This window comes from Choloepus didactylus, chromosome Y (assembly GCF_015220235.1).
Source record: "Choloepus didactylus isolate mChoDid1 chromosome Y, mChoDid1.pri, whole genome shotgun sequence".
NCBI classification, from domain to species: Eukaryota; Metazoa; Chordata; class Mammalia; order Pilosa; family Megalonychidae; genus Choloepus; species Choloepus didactylus.
In genome coordinates this window covers 46,782,272-46,804,956 of record NC_051335.1, presented here as the reverse complement: position 1 = coordinate 46,804,956, position 22,685 = coordinate 46,782,272, and the positions used below count along the sequence as shown (strand labels likewise).

Here is a 22,685-nt window from a genome sequence, read left to right as displayed (position 1 = left end):
CACATGGACAAGTATACTCTTTTAAATCGGCATCTGTGAAATAATTATATCCAATTCAGTTTGAGAACCTTACTTTGTAATTTCTAAAATACAATATGAATTAGGTTATATTTCATAATTAATGAAAGGAGACAAGATTGAGTTTCAGTTATGAAATTTGGAGAAATGTTAATTTGGGAGAGAAGCCTATTCATCTTAGAAAGTTTGCATGTTATGGTCTTTCTAGATTATCATCGGGACAAAATTTCACAGACTGTAATCTTTCACATGACCAAAACCTAGACGATAATTTAATTTTAAAGCGGAATGGAAATTTAAGCCACAGACCAGAATGGGACACGAGTACAAGATGTCAGAATACTACCTTCACAAAGATTCTTAGCATTCCACCTTAAAAATCAGACTGCACAGAGGAGAGGGCCAGTTCCACCAAGGCTGCTCAGAGCTGGTAGAGGAGTCATATTTTTTTCCTTCCACCCCTCTTAGGACATGCTTGATCTTGAGCATTCCAGCACCAGCTAATCTGCAAGATTCAGTCAGGCTAACTAATTGGGGGGAATGCATCAGCTCTGAATTACAATGGGCAGCAGGGAAGGAACCGTCAGCTGGCTACTCAGGGATAGTGTTTTTTGCAGCACTGCCATGCTGGTGGTAATAGAAGCAGCTACGGTAGCTTTGTTTGATTGAGGCTTTTGGCTACTGTTTTTAAATACCCAAGAAGCAGCTCATATTTCATCAATGTTGCATTGACAATTGGAGAAGAAGAGTGTAATTGTGTATAGGCGAGATGGCAGAAGCAAATCCCTCGAGAGGCAGGATGAGGTTCAGAAGGAATGCGGTAAGGGTTCTTCCTGCAGTCCTGGAAAGCTTATTCCAAAATTCAAATGCAGGGTTGCTGCAGCATGGTGCTATAGAACAAACTGCTGAATGGGGCTTTTTAGGATGGACTGAGAGAATGAAGAGCTGTGTTTGCATGGATTGCATTGACGGGATTACTTGGATGTTGACAATAGGGTAATTTAAAGAAGTGATGAGGTAGAATGTAATTTCAAAATCCAAATGTGTTCAGGTTTATGAGGAAGCACCGTAATTGCATGCTATTTGTTTAAGAGCGTACGAACAATTTTGAATTGTTTGGCAAAAGAGCTTTAAATCAGGGTTTAAAATAATATCGAACAAAAGGATGAATCTTTTCCTTCACCTTGATCTGATAGGGACCTGTCTGAGAGGATTTCATCAGCATTTGAAAAGGCAGCACTTCCTGGGTGTTGCCATACAAGTGAATTTAAAATGAAAATATGTAATGATTTTAAATCTTTGAGATTTCAATACTTCTCCAAAGTCAAACTTTAAAGATGCCTAATTCTAATCTGTTGACAACTTTTTGGGATTTAAACTAGAATTTAGAAATTTCTCCCCTCAGATACATTTCACTCTTCTAACTAAAATTTTCCCTTCATTGATTCATTAATGTACTAAATCAGCAGTTTAGTACATTTAGCAAATTTCTAAAGCAGTTTTTCCATGTACTTTGGAGAAAGGTGAATAACACTAGCTCATTTAATAACTAAATGGTCATCCATGAGACTTTAATTGCCAGTCATTTTCTTTCAAAACTTAAGATAGCTTTTATTGAGTTTATGATTTAACATGTAATACTTGGTCATTAAAAAAAATCCAGAAAACACAGAAAAAAGAAAGAAGAAAGTAAAAATTGGTCAAAGAATGAATGACACTTTGAATCAGAAGTAGTATAAGGGGTGGTGGTGGCAGTATATAGGAACTCTATACTTTCTGCATGATTTTTCTGTAAACCTACAACATCTCTTAATTTTTAAAAAAAGTAATATAAGGTAAATAAACCAGGAGGAATTTTATTGTAGTCGAATGACAGTGGAACTGTTTGGTTTCTAATAAAGCTGTTAGCTCAGAATGACGTTTTAAAAATTATACTTGGATTTACGAATCTTTTTATTTTGACAAAATTATATCTTCAGCTCTGCATGTGACTTTATATTATGAGAATAATAGCTTCAGACTTTTAACAATTTATAGTGCACAAAAAATACCTGTATATGTGCTTTGCAGTGTTGTGTGTAACTGACATTAAAACTTCTATTATCAAAAGTAACTTACTTAAGCTTCCAGAAATTTTCTGATTCTGTTATGTACCTAGAGGTTTCGCTCAGTGCTGAACTTAGTTTCATGCATACAGACACATTCATATACATACAGATAAATACAGCACACAGATATAAATTGAATAGATATTTGTTGACTATTCCTTGTATGCAAAACACTGTGCTAGAAACAAAATAGGTTACACTGGTGAATATGGAATGGCCACTGGACTGAAGGAGCTCTGGTAAAGAGGGTAGGATATGTTCCTAAATAACTATTACGAAAGAACTTCTGTATGATGAGGAATACCTTATAGAGGAGATGCCATTTGTTGTGATCTTAAATAAGGTCATTTGTTTCTGTTACCTTTCCTTGGTTCTATCCTCCATTTTCCTCTTAAATGAATGTCTCTATGTGGCTCCTAGAGACAGATATCTTGAAATGAAATTGTCTCAAGTCCAAAGCTCAGAACTATAGTGGGAGACTGCTTCTGGACTTACATGGGTAGGGCTTGACCACAGTGGAAGATTGGAATGTCAGCTGGTGACAGAATGGTTTGATCTTGGAAAGTCCCTGGAGTTGGTCTGTTCCTGGAGGCTATGATGGGTAGCACCTAAGAGGATGGTCCAGTGGATTTAAAGTCCAAAGAGAGGATCAAACTTGTTGTTTGGTGGCAATTGTGATGACTGTGGCAGAGTGAGAGGGAGGGGATGGGAGTAGATAGATACATGGCAAGAAGGGCAAACCATAAAGAAAGGAGTTTCCTGGGACTGTGCTGCCCCTGACAAGTGGCACGTTGACCTGTTGAGAATGTTCTGCATTCTTTAAGAGTGGGTTTCTAAGCGGAAGAGTACAGTAGTGGCTCAAACTACTGGAAAGTCTTCTCCATAGCTTGAGGTCATGAGATTTTTCTCAGCACATTCTGAAGAGATGGTTCAAGACCTTATCAAAGTCATACACGTGTCAGGACCTCAACATTAAATTCTGCCATGATAGTGCCTTATAGTGGTTTCCATGCAGCGCGTGCCAGGATGCCAAATTGTTTCCATTATTTGTTTGGACTGATAGGAATTGTTCCATTTTGCAGATATGGAAGTCAAGTCATTCCTAAATGCTAGACAGCAAGTCCGAGGGCACATTCAGTTTATGCAGTGTTAGGGGCTGTAGTAACCTGGGCAGAGTTTGTCCTCATGAGCCAGATAGACTGGGTCCCACTGCTTACCAGGGAGAATCTTGGGCAAATTCCTGCACCTCTCTGTGCTCCAGATCACTCTGTAAAATGACAATACTTATCTCTCTGCAAATATAAGTATATATGTAATATAAATACAAATATGTATAAATATATGACAAGGCTCTGCAAAGTTACAAAAGCTAAATAGGATATATAAAATAAGTATATATGTATGTGTATGTATGTGTGTGTGTGTGTGTGTATATATATATATATATATATATATATATAAGTATATATATAATATAAATACAAATATATATATAAATATAGGACAAGGCTGGTCCATATGTCATAGGTGTTCGGTCAAGGATCCCTCCTATTGCTACTGACTTTCTATGCCCTAAAGATTAAAAACAAAATAAAACTACAGGAATAGAAATTGTTTTATGTTACGTAATCAAACTTTTATGTTGGGTAAAACATTTTAAAACATTTTAAAAGAATAACTGGAAAGTGTATCTGGGAGATAGGAATTGCCTTCCTTAGATACTGTGCAACAGAATATTAAACAAGGTCAACTTCCAGACTTTCAAAGTGAAATGATGTGTTGGGTTTGTGCCTTTTGTGGTTTTAATGCTGTAAGACCATATACCTGGGCAATGTGGGGGTAGGAGGGAAGGTGAGAGAAGCTGATTCCATATGCCTGTTCCATTGAAAAACCAGGAAGTGCTGGCTCTGAGCCCTATGTAGAAAGGTGGCATTTTCATTTTACTCAGGGGCCTTTAAGCAGTCAAATGTAGAACTCCAAAAATAACACTTATAAGAAGCTAAAACCAATGCTATTTCCTTTCTCACGCAGAGTTTTTTTTTTTAAGAAAACAAAACAAAACAAGGCTTGTGCTCAAGTGTTCAGAAAATGGATTGGTAAACGGATGGATGGACAGCTAGATGGATGGATAGAAATGTAATGATAGAAAGATACATAGATACACATTTTACTGGGGTCATCCTGAGATAAGCTTTAGAATCTTTTCCCTTGATTCTAAGACTTCTGTTTTTCTCAACCACTTAACCGTGTGCCAGCATTGTTCTAGAAGCATGGATGAAAATCAAAATATAAAAAATAAAAATATAAAAAATATATAATTTTAATTTTCTTCTGTTGTTTAGTGTAAGCTTACCATGTGTCAGCTCCATTGTGTCTATTAGGGATATCCTAGGAGCTTCCCTCCCGAATTTAACTGTTTTTACAGGAAATAAATGCAAGTTGAGTTCAAATAACCAACTTTAAAATGAAGCTTTAGGATATAATTATTCATAACTTGGGATCGACTTGTCCAGTGTGAGAAAATTCCATGCCAGGAGCATTGCAAGATCTGACCTGATGACCACATTACTCTTATTTCTATTTCCATGTTTTTAGATTTTATCAATATCCATTTTTAAAGTGTTGGCCTTTTCATGTCCTTTATGACTTTAAATTTTGTTTCCTTAATTACTTACTTTCTGATATGTGCTCAGTTGAATACGTGTTTTGACAATTCTTTTTTCTTTTTTTTTCCTTCCCTGGGAATTTGCACTTGGTTTTGGTACTGCATCCTACCAGTTTTCTTCACCGAACTTTCACAGACATTGGCTTTCGATTTAGTCAGGAGGATTTCATGCTCAAATTACTGGTAAAAGGATATTATGAAAATGTTTCGTCCCTTTAAGACTTTGTACCATCCTGCTGATGTTTTGCATGTGCTCACCCAGCATGTAAAGGAAAACAAAAATCTTTCAAAAATGTGAATTTGAAATGTCTAAAAGCAATTCCTTTTAAAGAAAAAATATGTATCATTGATATTATACATGTGTGTCTCTGTGTATGTGTGTTTGTGTGTGTGTGTATCCCCAAAAACCTCAATCAGGAAATTTTCTTTTTAGTAAAAGCGGGTGTGTGTTTTATGTATTTGAACTCCTGTGAACCAACATCCTGAGCTAGTTCAGAGTACCATGTTCTTTTTCGAAAGATATTTTTATACGTTTTGAGGGTCAGGAATAGAGCACATATACATTTGGATACTTTTGCAAAGATTAGTCCCTCCTGATAAATTCTAAGATACTATGTAATGTCCTTTTGCTTCCTTCAGAAGCTTGGCTGTGAACCAGGTAAACTTTTCAAGGAAGGACAGATAGATATTTGGGTTTCTATGGAGATTAATTTTACTTTACAGAGAAAGTGTTTGGTAAATGCAAGCTGTTATTACCTGAAGAAAGCAGTACCTATGTAGGCGGAGGGAGGTGATCCAGGAGAGAACTTTTAGAACCATCTATGCAATATAATTTTCTGCTAAATATATGCTGAAGTGCATTGTACACTTGAATGGCAAGATGCCACGGAGAGCAGTTAACGGTATCTTTTTGCTTATTTATATAGGTGGTTATGCTGATCTCGGTTAGTGATTTGCTGACATACATTGATGACAAGTAATTAACCCCTGAGTTAGGCAGCACCTTGCAGTACTGCCACAGTGAATGGATCATCTTCAGAAATGTATGTTGCTTCTGCCCTTACTGTAGAGCCTATAGTTCTCTTTCAGCCTTTACATTTAGTTCTAGACTTTTCTTCCTCTTTCAGGGGGGGAAAAACATTTCTGGGGCTCCTATTTTTCAAACACACATTCAACTTAACATCTGGATTTTGTTCTGTAGGAAATCTCTAGAAAGGATGAAGAATCACTGAGGATGACAGCTGAAGGAGAGGCCTAGGGAATAAGGAGCTCTTGCTCTACCCCACCCCTTCCTGTAGCCCTGTAGTAACTTGAAGAAACAAAAAGAGTTTGCATTCAAATCCCAGCACACCTGATTTTTAGCTGTAGGACTTTGGACAAGATACATAACCACTTTGGGTCTTAGTTTTCCCAACTGTAAAATTGGACTAATAACACTTACCTCATAAGGCCCTTGGGATGATTAAATGAAATCAGTGGAAAATGTTTGGCATAGCACTTGGCATATGGTTAGCCCTCAATAAATGTTAGCAGTATGTTTATTTGCATCAGCCCAGTGAGGTTCCTGAGGCAGTGAGATTTGGAGCAAAGAGTCCTTTGGTTCTAGATATTTCCAAATAGGGGAGGGCCCTATACCTCACAGCTATGCGTCTTTGGTTCCAGAATCTTGACTCCAAATCCTAGAGAAAGGAGAACACCACAGAGGGAAATAATGATGTTTACATCAGAATTCGATATTTCTCATGCCTGTTCCTCATACAACAGTTCTATCCATTTATACGAAGGTGCTTTAGCAAAAATAGCAGTGTCTAGCCTTCAGTAACCTGTAAGTCAACTTTGATGCCCTCATCTCTCGTCCAAAATAAAGTTTTTATAAAACAGGTTTACCAATTGCAGAGTTTAGTAAAATAAGGAAAACACTGCAAATTTTAAGGACATGAAATAAATCAATCAGACTATGGCAACTCTAAGGAATAGTTTTTATCAGTGTCCGAGTATTAACACAGAAATTTAGATAAAATGATATTCAGGAAGACTCTTAACCTTGTTTTTTAGTTTCTTAGAGGCTTAGATGCTATCATAGAGTTGATTTCCAAGGGCAATGCCAAATTTCCTTACTAGAGAGGAGTTCATAGGGCAGTATTTGCTGTCATACCTCAATCAAAGTAAACACAATTTCTGATCTAGGTTTTGATGCCTTGGAAGAGTTACCCTAAAATTAAAACCGTCACTGGCTCTTTTCAGGCTATAGAAAACTTTGCCCTCACAGTGAAGGAAATGGCACAGATGTTACAGTCCTTTGGAACCAAATTGGCTGAGACAGAACTACCAGATGATATTTCTTCAATAGAAGAAATCCTTGCAGTTCATGCTAAAAGGTATCACCTGTTGAAGGTATGTCTGATAGTGTGTGTATTAGTTAGGGTTCTCTAGGGAAGCAGAACCAACAGGAGATATCTGTAAATATTGTGAGATTTTGTAAAAGTGTCTCACACAACTGTGGGGATGGACGAGTCCAAATTCCGTAGGGCAGGATGCATGACTCCAAATTCCATAGTGCAGGCAGCGCACTGGCAACTCCGATGAAGGTCTTCGATGAACTCCCCAGGAGAGGCTGGCTGGCGGAAGAAGAAGTGAAAGTTCTCTTTCTTCTCCTTAAAAGTCTTCAACTGATTGGGTTAAATCCAGCTGACTGAATTCTCACATTGCAGAAGGCATGCCCTTCGTTGATGTAATCGGTCACAGCTGCAGCCAGTTGACTGACGATTTAATAAACCAGCCTTCTGCTTTATTCATCAGCCACAAATGTCCTTGCAGTAATGGTTAGGCCAGTGCTTGCTTGACCAGACGCCTGGGCACCATCACCTGGCCAAGTTGACACGTGAACCTAACCATCACAGTGTGGATAAACAAGTTTGCCATGGTCCTTATTTTTGTAGTGAGGTTTTAGTGTGTTTCTCATTGATTGCTGTGTAGAGAGACAAATGACATATTTATATATTATGAAACAAACTATTAAAAAACAAGAATTCTTTATGAGAGGAGTATGGATATGTTGGTTCTAAGGGTCCCCTTCCTAAATAGTGCATTGTCTTGTGGAGCCATTCATTTTTAAATACAATAGTTTATAAATGGGCCAGAATAAGAGATCTGTTACCTTGTACTCTCTATCTCATGCAAAGGCCTTCTCATTTGGAAAGGAAGAAGAGAATCAACAATCAGATAGGTGTTCTCCTTTGACCTCCACCACAGGTACGGTGTGAAATGGGAGAAGAACTTGATAAGGAGTTAGGAGGCCTGGCTTCTTGGCTCAGCCCTGCCAATAACTACTATTGTGAACATGGCAAACATTGCTCAGCTGATGACAACTCTTTTCCACAAAGTAGTAGTTCTCAATGTTGTCTACAATAGACCAGGGATGGCAAGCTGATATTCCTCTCCTACCCTGTTCTGTCTGGAGTGTTAGGTTGTGAAGGATTCTGAGGCACATTTCATACAATCAACAAGTCCTTTTGGATTCTCTTTCCCCCCAAAATTTAACTACTATCTGAGTAAGCACCAGGCATCCATATATTACTCATTTCCTTTATATGACAATAGGCATCCTGGGGACACTGACAGAGATTTAAGCTCTATGTAGAGGTAACAGTTTTATATCTAAGAAGAGAAGGGAAACTGAATCACAGTCTAAAAGCAAAACTGTCCAGGGAAAGAAAGCACTGGCACTCAGAAGCTGTGTGATGTTGGACAATATGCTTAGACTCTTTGTGCTTCAGTTTCCTTATCAGTACAACGAGGTTCATTGTGATGATGGTGATGATGGTGATGATGGTTGTTTTAGTTCGCTAAAGCTGCTGAAATGCAATAAACCAGAAATGGACCGGCTTTTAACAGTGGGGATTTATTAGCTTACAAGCTTACAGTTCCAAGGCTGTGAAAATGTCCAAATCAAACCATCATCAGATGATACCTGGACTCTTCTGTCACATGGCAGGGCACATGGCATCTATTGGTCTCCCTTCTCTTCTGGGTTTTGTTGCTTCCAGCTTCTGGCTTCAATGGCTTCCTCTCTGTTTCTGTGGCTTTCTCTCTTAGCTTCTTCTCTTTCTCTCTGTTTCATCCCGCCCAGGGCACTCCTCAGCTGAAATAACCTATTCAAAAAGTCCCACCCACAGTAGGTTTACACCCACAGGACTAGATTAGCTTTAAGGACATGATCTTTTCTGGTGTATACACAGCTTCAAATCACAATGATGATGATTCATGCACACAGGATAGGGTTGTTGGGAGAATGAAATGAAGTAAAGTATGTGATGTATGTACAGTGCTTGGCACATAGTCAGGTCTTCATAAACATTAGCTCCTAATGTCCATTCTCTTCGTAGAGGTGCCAGGGGAACTGTTCCCAGAAAAACACATGCACATCCAAATTTTTACTTATCCCTTTTGGGGAGTTCTCAGATCTCTGGAATTTTGGGGCCCTCTTAGATATCTGAAGGAGGTCTGTGTCCTTAGATCACTTTCCAAGGTTAAGACCTTTTGAGTAGAAGTATGTACTTTATGATCAATTAATTATTGCCAGATGTGGTATAAAATAAGAATTGGGAAAGGCAGTGAGTGGTAATAAGGATTAGTAGAAAAGGCATCTAACTATCTGAATATACACTACATCTTATTTGTAACTGCATCCTTTCTAAAGTGGTGGTCTTTATTGTGCTGTGCTGCTGCTGGTTTAATTGTGTCTATTAAAAATATTAGCAGAATCGAATGGAATAGACTAGAACTTTCTACCCTTAAGAGAAGGAGGCTACAAGTGTAGCACATAGTACTTATGCCCATAAGGATCTCATGAAAATAGTGACTACAGCAACCATCTCAAGAAGCAGCTTGTGGGCTCTGTGGTACTGAGGTATTCTTTAGTTTTTCAGATGGTTTTGAAAGCAAAGGTCATTCTAGAACTTCTGTTTCTATTCTCCTGGCCATAGATGTATGTTCCTACCTCTTCAGGTCATTGATGCAGATTACTAAGAGGCTGATGCATCCTGTTGTGCATTTGTACAGGATGATATTACAGCCGTAACCAAAGAAGGAAAAATTCTGCTGACAAATCTGGAAGTGCCTGACCCTGAAGAAATTGTCTGACCAAGAATTGAACATAATCAGCAAATAAGTGGTGACTGGCAAACTATTAATAAGTAAGTACTCCCTTTTAGATTTAGAGTTGCCTATTTTTTAAAAAAAGAGGGCTAAAAATGTTTTAATTGTTGAAATACATTGATAAATGAAGCAATTTACATTGTGGTACTAAGTAGAGATACATGGTCATTAACAAATAAAGAATTTTCCAAATATTCTACTAACCATCCATTACAAGTCCATGAAAATAGTATAAAATTAGCATGATGAGATGACATGATTATATGAATGTAGGGTGGGAGACTCAATGATTATGAAGTATTTGTAGTTACTGAAGCCTTTCAGTAAAAAAAATAAAAATTTAATCAAAATGTGCATGTGATGTGCAGATATAAGAAGTTTGTTTTGAAATATTGCCATGTAACTCATTCCTGATATAGTAAATTCTCTGATGTTTAATTAAAGCTGAAAACCAAAGAACAAAAAAGGACAAGAGACAACAATAAGAATCAATTTAATGATTTAACAGCTAAAAATTAATGTGAAATAGAAATAGTGAAAGATAACAGCCAAATACATTAGTTTGGGAAATTCATTTTTAGGGCTGTTCTGGTTTGTTAATGCTGCCAGAGTGCAAAATACCAGAGATGGATTGGCTTTTATAAAAGGGGGTTTATTTGGTTAGACAGTTACAGTCTTAAGGCCATGAAGTGTCCAAGGTAAGGCATCAACAATCGGGTACCTTCACTGGAGAAAGGCCATTGGCATCCAGAAAACCTCTGTTAGCTGGGAAGGCATGTGGCTGGAGTCTGCTTGCTTTCAGGCTGCGTTTCAAAATGGCGTTCTCCAAAATGTCAGTGTCATCTTTCAAGGGCCGCCGTTGAAATATCTGACTCAGCTGCAGCCAGCAAGATCCTTCTGTCTGTGCTCTTATATAGGGCTCTAGTAAAGTAATCAAGGCCCAGGCTGAATGGGCAGGGCCACACCTCCATGAAAATTATCTTATCAGAATTATCATCTGCAACTGGGTGGGTCACATCTCCATGGAAACAACCTAATCCAAAGGTTCCAACTTAGTCAACGCTAATGAGTCTGCCCCAACAAGATTACATCAAAGAACATGGCTTTTTCTGGGGGACATAATATATACAAACTGGTACAAGGGCCTTATTATCATAAGTTATAAATCGAATAAGGATATTTTTATATAAAAAAACTATCAAAAATGTGCAGTGAGAGTGAGGCCCCATCCTGGCAGAGTGAGAAGCTTCAGGGCTCCACCCACACAGAACCTTTGAACAACCAGCAAGAACTGGCAGACACATCTTTCTCAAATCTCAATGAAATGATTTACGGACTGTGGTAACTGGGCAAATACCAAATCAAGAAAAAGACAACTTAAAAGCATGGTACCCCAGCTGGATCCTCTCCCATCTACTCACCAACTCAGCAAGGAACTGGTTCATACTCTCAGTGTGGGTCCCTGGTCCCAGTTCTAGATGGAGCAGAATAACTCTTGTGCACATGCTGGGAGCATATATATCTGGCCCAGTATTGTCTGGTGGTGGCCTGAGGGACTTGCTATCCTAAAATGTACCATGCAGAGCTCTCCTATAGACCTATGTGGGAGAGCAGTCAAGTTGTGGTGCCTAGGGTAAGGGATTGCTGGCTGTAGGGCATAAGGAACAGTGCCTGGGACCATGAAGGAACTATTTCCTAGGGAAGAGGGGACATTTGGAACCATGTGAACAGGGGAATTCCTAGGGCCACATGCCCATACCCAAGACAAAATGTATGTTCAGAAAGGACCAGGGAGGCAGTTTAGAATTTCCTCAGAAATGTCTGTGCCCAGTATAATGTCCCACAGAGCCAAATTCTTTCTAAATCTTGGTGAGCAAGCTCTTGATTATTAAGGCAAGATAGTATTTTCTTCTAATTTTTTTGTGCAGTCATTGGACACAATGTTGACAGCTTCGGATGGTAGGGCAACATATACCCCTCTATAGTTTCTCCTCATGTCGTCTTCTGTTATCAGTTCTTCTGTTACCTCTTCAGCTGCCCTTGCGGGTCCTGGGCATGTGCACAGGGGCAAAAGAAGAAACCAAGAGTTGCCTTTTGAAAGGGAATTATACATTTTGGGGGCAAGTTTTTAAACATGAAAGTATTCCTGGACGTCTAGACTTCTGGGAACTCCTTCCTAAGTTGTCTCAGAGATGATTTTGCTTGTGGACGTGAACCTTTGGTCACTGTTGGCCTCTACCTGAACCAGGTGTCACGGGCTGGAACTTTGCCTATAATTCTTAATGGCCAGACCAGGTTTATCTACATATTTACAAAACAAATCCATGTTTTAAAGGACTTCTTTGACTTTTCTTTGTTAAGATTACTGACTCAAGTACATGATACGGAAATAGCCTTCGATGGATTTTCGAAAAACACCAACTAAAAATGGAGCAGTATCTGCAACTATGGAAGTTTGAGCAGGATTTTCAAGAAGTAAGTTATATTTCTTTATATAAATAAATACGTTCACTTGTGTGTATAAATGTTACGTTCTTCCAACATGCTAAGGTGAATAAATTAGCAGGCCCTTACAGTTGTTTTCCCAGTGCAATGCAATAAAAGGGCATGGGCTTTGTTGTCAGAGAGAATATGATTCAAATGACAGCTCTGTCATTTACTAGCCATGTGACTGGGGCAAGTCACTTTACCCTGAGGTGCCACAGTCTCCTCATCTGTGAAATAGGGATATTATCTACCTCATGAAGTTATCAGAATTGTGTAAAATAAGCTAGAGTGCTTCATATAGTGCCTGGTACCTAGTAGGCAACCAACAAATGGAGTTGTTGCTTTTGTTGTCATTACTGTGAGATATAATTCTTTGAAACATTCGCTAAATTAACATTGACATATTATACTTAGCTTCTTTTCATTATACTGGAGGTTCTTACTCCTTGATCATCAGGCATACATTTGCAAAATGCCCATTTATCTCTATGGAGAGGGAAAAAAAGAGGCAACTATGCGTGAACCTTGACTTAGAATGATGAAAACCACTACATCTATAGCTCACTCATTTCCTGTAGGAAAGTGCTCAAGTACCGAGGTATATGACAGGGTCATTGTTGCCATCTGCCTTGATGTTTATTATTCCCAGCTATTTAAGCTATAAACTGCTTTTGGACTATGAGATAGCTTTCCAATGAAATAATACTAGTTAATACTTATTGGTTTTTAAATGCCATTCACCTATGCTGACCGTATTTATTATGATTTAACAAAACTTTGTTTATGATCCTTGAATTTACTTCTAGGAAAAGCCTCACAGATGACATAAAATCGTGTTTAGTTAACACTTTTAAAAGATTAAAAGTATGTTACAGTTGAACTCTCCTGGGAAACCCATCATGTATGGTCAAGGGACGTAAAATTATTTTAGTTTCTCCCATTTCTTCTGAAGTCATGTCCAAGCTCCTTCCATTGTCTTTCAAGGAATTTTACCAAGGATCCAAGAAAAACTCAATTTTTCTCTCCTCCTTGGGCTCAGCTTGTTTTCTGTCCATAAGAGGCTTACTTGCATGGGGTTTCATTTGTTGTAGCAACATTGAGTTTGGGAGGCACATGGCATTCTCTCCTCTTTTGAAATGCCGTATTCTCCTTGAAGCCTTCCTTAAAGGAAAAATTGGTCAAGTTGCTCTTGATCCTTCCAGGTCTTTTATGTTTGTCCCATACGCCACCCCCACAACAGGCATAAAAATGGTACTTTCCATGCATATACCCATTATTCATCTATTTCTATCTTAATTTTGCATTCATACTTAATTCTTGTCCTGTAGTTACATGCGGTTTCTCCAAGTCATTGCTGGCTTCTTATCTATATGGTTGTTTGTCTTGGGTTGTAATCTCATTCATAGTGTCTCATACTGATATACAGACAAGTTCTGTTTAGAAGGTTAACTTAAAATTTTTTTTTATTTGGAAATAATTTCAAACTTACAGAAAAGTGGCAAACAAGCAGAGTAGAAAGAAACACCCAGACACTTTTACCTAACTTAATTTATCAATAATATTTTGCCCCATTTGCTTTATCACTTGTTCTCCCTTCCTCCCTCCCCCCCTTACAGACACACACACATGTTTATTTTTTCTGGCAGATATTTTTCATTTGAGAGTCAGTTGCATATGTGGGCCCTTTCCCAATAAATACTTCGGTATGCCTAATATTCTCTTACATAACCATGCTACGGTTATCAAATTCAGTAAATGTAACATTGAAGTAGTACTTTTATGTTATCTACCATTGGTATGCCAATTTTTTTGGCACAGTGTATTTTTATTTACCATAAACCATATCCATTTAGCTTTCTTCATGGCAAAATGGAAACAAATCCATTATGGCTCTTCCATTATTTTCTCCTGCATTATTATTATTATTTTTTAATTATTTACACATTTTTTATTTAAGCCCCTCCTTGCTGATCCTGATTTGAATCACCCTGTCAGGGTGTTGTTGAATTTCTCCACTGTAGAGATATTCTTTTCTTCCTGTAACTAATAGGAAATCTGAGGGGAGAAAGTATAAGGTCATGTAACTATCATGCCCCTCATCAAAATTTCCTCATCAATTTCATGTCAATTGATGATTTTTGCTGGAACCAAACTTTATCATGATGGTTGCAAAATGATGATTTTCCACCTCAAGCATTCCTTCCAGATTTGCGTTCTACTGTGAGCAAGAGCCTCCCCTTTTCACCATTATTTATCTGTCTGTTGGATTCCTAGATTCTGTTTTTTAGTGATTAATAATTCATTTCTGTTCTTAATTATTTTGGTGTTTCAAACTGGCTGCTGCGTCCTTGAGATGTGTCCCCACAGTTTTGAAATCACTTCCTTACTTTCTGGCATAAGGAGAGATTCCAAGTAGTCTTGTACCTCCTCTGCCCCAGATTGGAATTAGCCATTTCTCCAAGGACAATTGGTTTCTTTTCCTGGGAAATGGTATTAAAGATCAGCATCTGGATGCCAGGTGTGCTTATGGCTACTGGATGATCTTTGCTTCCAGTACTATTTAGCATAGAGTTAGGGAATATTTATGCATATGTACAATTACATGTATACATGCATACAAATTCATACCCACATGTATGTGCGTATACACATACAAATTGATCTTTTAGAAATCATGAATTCCCACTATCTAGGGGTTCAATTTTAAGGGATGAAGTTTTAATTTCCTGGGTTGCTCAAGCAAATACCATGAAGTAGGTCAGATTAAACAAGGAGAATTTATTTGCTCACAGTTTTGAGGTTAGGAAAAAAGTCCAAATCAAGTCATCATCAAGGCATCATCTGAAGACTGGTGTTCTGGGGCTGGCTGCCCACCATCTTTGGTCCTTAGCTTGCCATGTGGTGGCAGCACCCAGTCTCTCCCTTCTCTTCTGGGTTCCATTGATTTCAGCTTCTGGTTGCTGCCTCTGTGGCTTTCTCTCTGTTTGAATTTCATTCCACTTATAAAGGACCCCAGTAATAAGATTCACCATAATTGAAGTGGGTCACACCTTAACTGAAGTAGCCTCATCCAAAGGTCCTACTTACAATGGGTTCACACCACAGGAATGGATTATGTTTAAGAGCATGTTTTTCTGGGGCATACACAACTTCAAACCACCACAGAGGATATCTTATTTTTTTAATAACACAACTGAAAACATTTTTCATATGTGCAATTTTTCCATGTTGACATTGTTATTTAATAGCATTCCCTACAAAACTTCATTATAAAGGGAAAATCCTTAGTAACTTGTATGTTTTTGGAAACTGTTTATCCCCTTTCTTTAGCTTGTGACTGAAATTGAACATCTCTTAAATCAACAAGCAGAGCTGGCTGACGTAACAGGGAATGTGTCTCAAGTAAAACAAAAAATATAAATTTTGGAAAGCTTAGATGAAAATTCTCAGGTAAGACTACTTTTTTAGGTGTTTGCTATATTGATGACAGTTAATAGTTATGTTTTGGTGGGACTTAGGATAAACACTTACTATGATTAATAGCAACATTCTGAATCATTAGCACCATATTATTGGTCCATATTCTGTTCTGTTCGTTGTAGGCCAGGGGTGGCACTGCAGAGGTATCATCTTGTAGTTGTAATGGCAGTTTCTCCGAGATAGTGATTTCCACTGTTTTGAGTCCATCAGTAGGAACGTGAGCATAAATCATTTGAAGGAAGCTAAAAAAATGTCCATCAAAAATAATATTTGGTCCTCACCAATAATCATAATGAAAATGATAGAAAACATGTAAGAACATAATTCCTTAAATGCCCAGCAGGTGCATAACGCACTTGAATGAAACATAGACATGTATAGACAGACATACTTATTCTTACTAGGTACGTGATCTTGGTAAATCAATGAAATTTTCTAAGCCTCAACATCCTCATCTATAAATTGGGGGGTAAAACAACTTCCTTTACAGAGCAATTGTGAGGATTCATTTAGATGGTGTATGTAAAGCTCTTAACACAGTTTATGGGGTATAGTAAGTTCTCTGCTAACCTTAAAGCTTGGACTTGGGGCTTTAATGCTTATGAAACTCTAGCTTTGCCTTCCTGTCTTGTGTGCTTTCAACAATAGGTTTATGGGCGTACCACTGTATCTAAGACCAAAAATTGAGAGGTAACTATTGCAGTGACCAATTCTGGAATTATTCTTGTAGATCTCTGTGATGGTGAGACAATGTACAAATCCCCATGGTATAGTAAAAAGAGAAGGCAAACTGGCCTGGAAACTAAGGAGCTTTGATTTTAATTCTGGTTTTCTCGCTAGGAAGAAAGGGTAGTCACTTCCTTATTCTGGGCTTCCATTTTCTTCAGTTTACCTTGACAGACATTTCCTGGGCTCCTATTATGTGTCAGTCCCTAAACTGACCGTATCAAAAGGTCCCTTTTGATACGGAAACCCTGTGATAATCACTTTAAGCATGTAGTCAGGTGGGTGACGACTCTAATGAGATTTCTGAGGCCAGGATGATATGAAATACATTAGTTTTCATTTGGCTGTTGTGTTTTGATACATGTAGTTCTGCTCTAAATCTGTACATTTCAGGAGAAGCAAATCTCAACCACATTCTGGGTGGGATGGTCAATTTTCTTTTTCTGTAATCAGAAATGTGTGAGCTTCTGATGACATCACTGGCTGGAGCTAATTATTGTAGCTGTAAAGTAGCTTGCAGAACAGCAGTATGACATTGAATCACATTTTGGGCAATATATGTCCTCGGCTGAACCAATTTGCTTCTGAACCATTTTCTTCTTTTTTTCCCCTGTATAAACAGAGATCATGCAGTCATTATTTTCCTTCTTTCTTAAAACCAGGATCTGATAGCTAAGGCCCAGTTTGTGATATTACATGGACACAGGCTCTCAGCAAATCACCATTATGCACTGGATTTAATCTGCCAGCGATGCAATGAGCTACGTTACCTTTCTGATATTTTAGTTAATGAGATCAAAACAAAACGGTTACAGCTCAGCCGAACCCTCAAAATTCATAAACTCCTACAGCAGGTAGTGTCATGGGAAATGGACCATCTTTGTAAAAGGGATGTAAATTTTTTGCCTGGGTCTTCTCGGTCCAATATGCCTTGTCCTTATACCTCACAGTTCACCTTTTATCTTCTTGGTGGTTATGGGGTTGGGATCTGGGATAGCTTTGGAATTACAATTTGTAAGAGGCCCAAAGGACCAAATTTGATTATGGTTATTTAATCTACTTATGTAGCCTTTGTGGCAGGTTTGATATTGGAAGAATCTGGGCATCTGTTCTGAATTTCGAGATTGTGGTGGTGACTGGTTCCTTTCTACCTTGGATGTGTCTCTGAATCCTCTGTTCTGGTGATCAGTGATTTGCACTCCGAACACTTTAAAAAGTCCCGGAGGCATTTTTCTAAAGCCTGAAACTCTTCCCACATTTCATAGTAGAGTAATAGAGATTTAACAGTGACTGGAAAATACTCCTCTCTGACTTGTGGGTCTGACCCCTTTCATGAGTAGGAGATGAATAATAAGGTTACCCTGCAGATAGAGTCTTAGCAGTGGAATGTAAAATAGGGGTATCAATTATGCATGTCATTATTTGAACATAAACGTTGTAGACTGTGTATCTTCTCTGGCAAGGAAACCTTTATTCTTGTCCTCAGCAATCCTTAAGGATTTCTTTTATACTTCATGTGTTGCTGGGAGTTTCATATTTCTGTTATTGATTTTGGGAAAATAAAATGCAACCAAGGTGTTGAGACAATGGTCAGACTCCTGCGGCGGAATAAATTTCGTGTTAGCGAAATGAATGCAGTGGTTCCGACCTTAGCTATGAATGAGAAATATCTATGGAGCCCCAGAAAAACGTAAATGCCAGGCTTATAGCCCTGAGCTACTGAATTGGATTTTCTGAGGGCAGAACGCAGATATCTTTTTTTAAAAAACTTTAGTTTTATTGAGATATATTCACATACCATGCAATCATCCATGGTGTACAATCAACTATTTACAGCCCAGTTATCTTTATTTTTCAAAAGCTCTGAAAGCAATTCCAGTTCTCAAAAACCAAGGCACTCTTAATAGACAAATATATTTCCTCTTTATCCATGCAAGGATTTTTCTTGATTTTTTCACCAGGCTTTTTAGTGCTGTGATGAAGGGGAATGTCTTCTAGCTCATCAGGAAATAAACAAGTTTCAGTCTAAAGAAGATGCTCACAAAGCCCTCCAGGACATCAAAAATTTTCTTGAAATGGCTCTGCCCTTTATAAATTACGATCCCGAAACCCTGCAATATGAATTTGATGTAATTTTGTCTCCTGAACTCAGGGTAGGAGGCCCCCCAATCCCACCCCACAAATAAACAAATTAATCAGACTTTGCAATCGTTGTGGGTAAGAGTTATACTACCTCCCAGCTAACTAATGTGTAGTTACACAGTCCACTAAAGGGTCAGTGATAATTGTGGAGATACTGTTAAGCATCAAAAACTCCAAAGGCCTATGCTTGTTATATAAAGAAGAGCAATTTCCTCTCTGAGCTCTGGCTCCATCATCTTTAAACTCCTTTCACTTTTGGGGAGCTCTCACACATGTTTTCTTGCGCATCCTTGGAGAAAGGCCCAAAGCTGGGAGCAGGTCAAGAGTGCTCCACCCCAAACATTTTTTTTTTGTGCTGCAGTGAGCACCAACAGATGCTCTGTGGACACAGATCTGGCTTTCCCATGCAGTTTGGGAATGAAGGGATAGAGAAAGAATCGGAGTCTTCTTGGGGAAAGGGGAGCAGGCTAAAGCAGGGTGAAGATTGATGGTTAGTTCAGTACTGCCTTCTTGTAGATGACACGTAGGACTCCCTCCACATTGTACAGAAGAGTCTTTGTTATGCTATTTGCGGAGAAAACGTGAGTCTGAGGATGGAATGGTCTCTCAACCCATGCTTAGCTGCAGATCATAGAGGATGCCACAGCAAATCAGAAACATGGCTGTCGTAGTGACCAAATGATTCTCTGGAAGCAACCAAGCTTAACCCTAGCTGCCTCCCAACATCTACTGGGGCAGAAGGATCTGTTATCCTGTTACACCAAGGAGGAGTATAAAGAGAATGTCCTGCAGGCTTAAACTTCAACTACAATGACAGTGCCATTCATTGGATTGTTTTTATGATTTGTTGACCTTATCAGACCAAGCAGGAAAGAGTAAAATGCCTTCTCTTCTGGCCATTCTCCCTTCCAGCACATGATGGGTTAATCACTTTAGGTGGGGTCCAATTTCTTGACTGCCTGAGAAATTCTTTTTCATGTTGTTGTGGTTGAGATCTTTATTTCCAGTGGTTTTAAAATGGTGTGGAGATCATACATTCATCTGTTTTTACCTTACTTTCCTGAATTTCTCCATTATCTTTTCAACTCTAATTTTTTTTGACGGCATGAGTCTGAGAAGTATAAGAGGATTTGTAATGGCCTCATCTCAGAAAATGTTTCATAGAATTTTTCTGCAACCTCCAGGTCCAAATGCAGTCTGTACAACTGAAGCTTGAAAACATTCACAGTATATTCGAGAGCCAGCAGGCTGGTTTCAGGAACCAGACAGATAAACATGTGAGGCCAGTGCAGTTTGTGGTGCCTGGATCAGAAAATTTGATGAGAGCTACAACACTGCTGTTTACCCCCAAACATGGTAAAATATCTTACATTCACCTTTTCTATCTCTTCTTTTCTTGCTATTTTTTTACATTGTTTCTATGATGTACATACTGGATTTTCTCTTCAATTCTGATAAATTGACATTTTATTTAGGCATATTTGATCGTGTTTAAATTATACTGCACAAGGCAAGATTCATGGCTGAGATTATAAGTAGTAGTAATAGCTGTAGTACAGGATGACAGAAATCTCGGGACTGAAGTTCAGCTTTGCAAATAAGTCTGGAAATTTTACCAGCCTTGAGATATTAAGCATCAAACTCATCTTTTTTTTTTCAGCAGGTTAAGGAAAACATTTGAAACTGGTATATATACACACGCACATATATTTTACTACTTATCTGGGAAAACTATTGCGTGATTCTTATAAGCTCCTTGTAAGTGAATGGCTTAGCAAATAGAATAAATTGCCTTTTCTAAATAGGTGCAGGTAAACAGAATAATTTTGTTGATAATTAACTGTTACAGACTCCATTTTCTAGCTTTAATCTTTTTTTTAAATCTTCATTTTATTGAGATATATTCACATACCACGCAGTCATACAAAACAATCATACATTCGATTGTTCACAGTACCATTACATAGTTGTACATTCATCACCTAAATCAATCTCTGACACCTTCATTAGCACACACACAAAAATAACAAGAATAATAATTAGAGTGAAAAAGAGCAATTGAAGTAAAAAAGAACACTGGGTACCTTTGTCTGTTTGTTTCCTTCCCCTATTTTTCTACTCATCCACCCATAAACTAGACAAAGGGGAGTGTGGTCCTTATGGCTTTCCCAATCCCATTGTCACCCCTCATAAGCTACATTTTTATACAATTGTCTTCAAGATACATGGGTTCTGGGTTGTAGTTTGATAGTTTCAGGTATCTACCGCCAGCTACCCCAATTCATTAGAACCTAAAAGAGGTTGTCTAAATTGTGCTTAAGAGTGCCCACCAGAGTGACCTCTCGGCTCCTTTTGGAATCTCTCTGCCACTGAAGCTTATTTCATTTCTTTTCATTTCCCCCTTTTGGTCAAGAAGATGTTCTCCATCCCACGATGCCAGGTCTATATTCCTCCCTGGGAGTCATATTCCACATTGCCAGGGAGATTCACTCCTTCGGTGTCTGATCCCACATAGGGGGGAGGGCAGTGATTTCACCTTTCAAGTTGGCTTAGCTAGAGAGACAGGGCCACATCTGAGCAACAAAAAGGCATTCAGGAGGAGGCTCTTAGGCACAAGTATAGGGAGGCCTAGCCTCTCCTTTCTAGCTTTAATCTTGTAGATTATCTTTTAAATGCAATTTTATTGAGATATATTCACACACCACATAATCTATCCAAAGTGTACAGTCAGTGGCTCACAGTATCATTATATAGTTTTGCATTCATTGCCACAATCGATTTTAGAACATTTTCATTATGCTAAAGTAAAGAAAAAAATAAAAATAAAAAGAGCACCCATAACATCCCATACCCCTTATCCCCTTTATTATTTATGTATTTTTGTCTTTATTTTACTACTCAGTCTTGTGGATTATTTTTAACTGTGAAACATCCATTTCATTTCTAGGTCTATGGGAAAAATAATTATTCTCCTAATGTTGTTAACCTACTCTGCTTCAGTTCCCTTGAGCTGCATTTGGGGCATCTCATGTGAGGGTTATTTGGCCTTTGGGGCCCTAAGTTAGTTGAATGGGTTAACATGGCACCAAATTCAGTCTCTCTGATCTGACTTTGAGTAGATCCAGGGACTTCTTTATATAGAGAAACGGCTTTGAAATTCAGAGAAGGCTTGAGCTGGAGCTAACAAGCATAAAAACACATCTCATCCCCGGCATGGATCGGAGGTAGCAAGTTCAAAGTGGTTGCAAGATTAAAAAGTCTAGCAAGTAACTAACTAGGCCAGGCCGATGGAAGTTATATAGTTAATAGCTATTAAATGTAAAAGGACACTCATCAATAAAACTAGAAACATTGCCTTAAATGAACAATATCAACTAAGATGATGCTGAAAAAAATGAGTATAAAGCACAAAACAATAAGGAGATAAAAACCAACAGCTATAAGAATAAAAATAGACTAGTTGATGTTTTAAAGCAGGTGAAGAGCAAGGGTTTTATGGTAAGACAGTCCTCAGATTTCAGGTTCCATTTACTGACTGTGTGACCTTAACCACTCTGAGCCTCAGTTTCCTTGTCTGTAAAATGGGGGTGATGATACCTACTTATTTCGAAGGGTTGATTGTGAAGATTACATGAAAAAAAATTGTAGAACATAAGAGGTATTCAGAAAATGGGATTATCCCTTCCCTCTGGGTTAAGGCTTCTTGTTTAATCAACAAGGACTTGAAAGCTCAGCCCCTCCGAGGGGGATTCCTTCAGTGTTTGGGACTTCGGGTTGAGGAGTGGGATTCCAAGGGGACTGCCCAAGGCCCACTCAAGTCACTAGTCACTGAAAGTACATTTTATTTTGTTTCATTTCATTTTTTTCTTTTTGATATCCTTATTTAATGGCTTCATGCTTTC

General features: G+C 38.3%; 1 pseudogene; it reads left to right on the top strand.

The window, feature by feature from the left end:
* Positions 1 to 484: 484 nt before the first annotated feature.
* Positions 485 to 22,685, top strand: part of LOC119524127 — a 43,267-nt pseudogene continuing 21,066 nt past the window's right edge.